General features: G+C 35.3%; 1 long non-coding RNA gene across 1 annotated transcript; it reads left to right on the top strand.

Moving 5' to 3' along the window:
* The first annotated feature begins 458 nt into the window (after window positions 1–458).
* On the top strand, window positions 459–3,274 carry LOC130591751 (uncharacterized). The gene is made up of 3 exons (XR_008969821.1): window positions 459–894; window positions 1,757–1,832; window positions 3,020–3,274. It is a non-coding gene; the product is annotated as an uncharacterized LOC130591751 (long non-coding RNA).
* The last annotated feature ends 622 nt before the right edge of the window (window positions 3,275–3,896 follow it).

The raw sequence follows: 3,896 nt of genomic DNA, 5'->3' as shown, positions 1-3,896 counted from the left end.
CACTTCCACCAATCATTGCGTTTCTCATGTTGTTCAAATTCTCGAAATCATCACAATTGTTGTTTTCCAACTCCATAACTTCGTTAATTTCAAATCGAATAAATTGAAAAAAAGGCTTTTAGAGGAGAGAGAAAATCAAAAGTAGAGAAAAATGGGGGGTTCGCAAAAGCAGGCAAGGGGGGGGGGTGTCAGCGGGGGAAGGGGAGGGGGTGCACGACTGCAGGTGGGGAGGGAATATGCGACAACGGTTGTAATACCCCCGAATTTTCAGAAGTTATTTTATTATTTATTAAGTTTTAATATTAATTCCACTCAAAATTTATTTTATGATAATGCGATTTTATTTGATAACTACGGTTATTAAAATAATGATTTCATTTAGTTTTGATTTATTTAACAAAGTTTAAAAGAAATTATCTACTTGTTTTATTATTCATTTTACTATTTCTAGTTTATTACACTTTTTACATCTGTTATGGGTATCCTTATACAAATTGTCCATCCATATTAGTACGAAGCCGAAATGTCAAGTCCATAACCCATATGCTTTTAGCCAAAAAGAAAAAAATAAAAAAAAGAAAAAGAAAAAAAAAGGTGAAAACATGATTCACCATCTTCACCTCCATCCTTCTCCTTCGACTGGTTTAAGGCACAAGAACCAAGAAAACAAAAACTCAACACCTCCCTCTCCTTCCTTCTTCTTCGTCTAATTCAACACATAAACCAATATTTTGCAACACCAAAAATCTCAGCTTTGTCAGCAATAATGGAATTAGGGGCAAATTTTTCTTCAAAAGCTAAACTCACCCATCCACCATTAGATTCTGACCGAAAATCCTTCCTATAAATACTGAACTCTCTCACCCAAATGACTCAAGCAAACAATTCAAAAAGGTTTACTTCAATTCTTTCTCTTCTTCCTAAAATTCTGATTTTTGTTTTTGAAATTAAAAATTTGGAAATTTCAATCCACCATTTACAACATCTCTGTTTCTTTTCACCACCAAATTCAATCACCTTCGACCACCACCTCAAAAAACCGACTGAATCACGTGAATCGTGGCCAACCACCGCGACAAACACCAACCGCCAGCCCTTCTTTTCCTTCGTGCAGCCCTGCTGCGTCCCCTCTAGCCCGCGTCAACCCCCATCGAGAAAAATGCCAGCCAGGCAGCCACCACTCTCGAAACCAGCCTCCTTCTTTTTCGCGGCGCCTGAGCTTCGCCGGCGAACCGCCACACACCAGCACCACCCTTCCTCCTTCCCTCCCCTGCTTTCACCTCCTCTATTTTCCTCCCTCCTCGTTCGTTTTTTTTAAAGTCTAAGGAACTGATTCTTTGAATCAGTAAAGGAAACCCCTCCTTCCCCTTTCAGTTGATTTTACTTAAGTTTTATTATTTTTCTCTTAATATTTTTATAAACTAAAACCCACGCTTTTCCTAAACTAGCCTACTCAATTAAGTTGGTCTTTTTAGTTAACTTAGTTTTGATAAATGTTTCTTGAATAAAATAAGAAGTAAAATAAAGTTAGTTTACATGTTTAAAATAGTTGCTAAAGTTAATGAAAGTTAAGTTGAAATAGTTTGTGAGTACTTAAAATGATTTCAAAAATGATTTAAAAACCATAACTTTGATTCATAAACTCTCTTAAAATAATAAAGAATCTCTTTGAATTATCTAAATCGTTTATTTTATATACGTATATAAAAAGGGGTTATTTAGGAACTAACTTAGATCTCGTTAACATCTATTGTAGACTCCGATTTCGTAGACGAGGAATACCAGGAGCACTAATACGTTCGTGAACTTAACTTTTGGGCACGCGTCACGAGGTAATCTCCGATGTCCATCTAAACATAGATCCCGTTAGCGTAAAACAAATTGATTACGTGATTATGTGCTTATAAAATTTACAAGTATAGACTATAATTATGAATTATTGATTTAATGTGGATTATGAATACGAATGACAAAATGGATAACGACTATGGATTTTGATTACGAATCATGACCTTAGACGATATACGATATGACAAATATGTTTATTATAACGTTATTAAAATCGGTTAATGTCATTTAGTAATATTGTGATTAGTATTAGTATATTAATATGATTATTATATTATTATGATCATTATAATTATAATTATTATGGTCATTATAATTATTATTATTATGATTATTATTGTTATTATTATTACTGTATATCATTATGATTATCATGAATATTATTATTGTTATTAATATTAATATTGAGATTTTATGAAAGTTGGAATTGGTAAGAACTTGTGATAATGAAATGCTTATGAATCTGAAGTGATAAATGAACTCAAATGATGATTGTGAATATGAAATGAGTTATTGAAATCGCTATGAATTGATTCATATTATGATTATCATGAATATTATTATTGAATATGTTCACACTGGATTGAACAAGATGACGTAAATGAATACGTGATTTATGTGATGACGTGAATTAAAAGATGTTAATCACACGTAAAGTGAAATATCGGAGGGAAATGATGAATAGGTTGCCCTGTATGAGTGGTTCAGCGGCCCCTACAGGTTCTCTGGTTAATTACTATACTGGTTATTCTGTTACTGTCTTCCTTCTATCTTATTATGATCCAAGTAGAAGGGGTGTGCACACTAGAGACTTTGTTATTATGGCCATTATGATATCCGTAGGTGGTTACAGGGGTTCGCCCCGGCCTACAAGTAGGTGGTTACAGGGGTTCGCCCCGGCTTACAATGTTGAAGTAAGTGGTTACAGAGGTTCGCCCCGGCTTACTGACATTCTCTTTCCTCTCCTTGAATAACTAGATTAATTGAACTAATGATATGATTATTCAGTGTATATATATGTGTGTACATGTGCTATGACTTCCAAAACTATTAATCTACTATTTTACAAAGTATTTTCAACTTAAGTATTTTACGGGATGGAGTTGGAATTACTTAGTATTTATGATTTTTGAGAGCTTCTCTCTTGTTTCTTTTCAATGTATTTGTGCAGGTGGGTGATCGATCGGGGGAACAAAAGGGAGATCATTTAGAGTTGTCATCCACTTAGCATATGATTAGCTTTTGCTAGAACTCTGAAAGACTTAATTAATTAGTAATGTTCAATGAACGAATCACTTGGTTGTAAGGATTAATGAATTTGAGTTTAGTTTGTTTTTAAATTTAGCCTTGCATTTATTTCCAAGGAGATAAGTGCGGCGGTAGCGCCACATGTCGAGTCGAACCCTCGTGGACTTTCCTCCCTCAAAACCCGAGTTTTACTAAATGAAGAAGAGTTCGGGTCGGCGGGGGTGCTACAACAGTTGGAGAGGGGGTTCACGACAACAGTTGGGGATGGGGTTTGCGACAACATGGAAGGGGAGGGGGTTAACGACAACAAGGTAGGGGGTGGTAGTGGTGAAGTGGTGGTGGTGAGGGGGTGATGGGGCAATGGGGGTAAGGAGTGGGGGAGGGGTGGTTAGGGTTAGGGTTAGGGTTAGGGTTATGGTATTAGATTAGGGTTAGGGTATTAGATTAGAGTTAGTTAATTAGGATTAGAGGAGGGATTAAGGGTTAATGACTAATCAGGGCCGTCCCTGACATTTTATAGACCCTGGGCGAAATAAAAATATTTGGGCCCTTCACGTCCACTTTGATATATATTAGACATCCCAAGGAAAAAAAAAATTAAGCAGAATTTCTAATGCCTCAAAACTTCCTTCAATGTTTCACTTAAAACACTAATCCTTCAACTAAATTATACAATTAAGTATTGTAGTTTTTCCATTATTAAATGGTTTGAATCCTGAATATACAAATATATTGCAGTTACTGGTAGTAGTATACTCATGAATGTTTTTTATTAGATGGATGAACTCATGATAAATTTA

The sequence above is a fragment of the Beta vulgaris genome, chromosome 6 (genome assembly GCF_026745355.1).
Source record: "Beta vulgaris subsp. vulgaris cultivar EL10 chromosome 6, EL10.2, whole genome shotgun sequence".
NCBI lineage: Eukaryota > Viridiplantae > Streptophyta > Magnoliopsida > Caryophyllales > Amaranthaceae > Beta > Beta vulgaris.
This window is presented reverse-complemented; position numbering and strand designations above follow the sequence as displayed.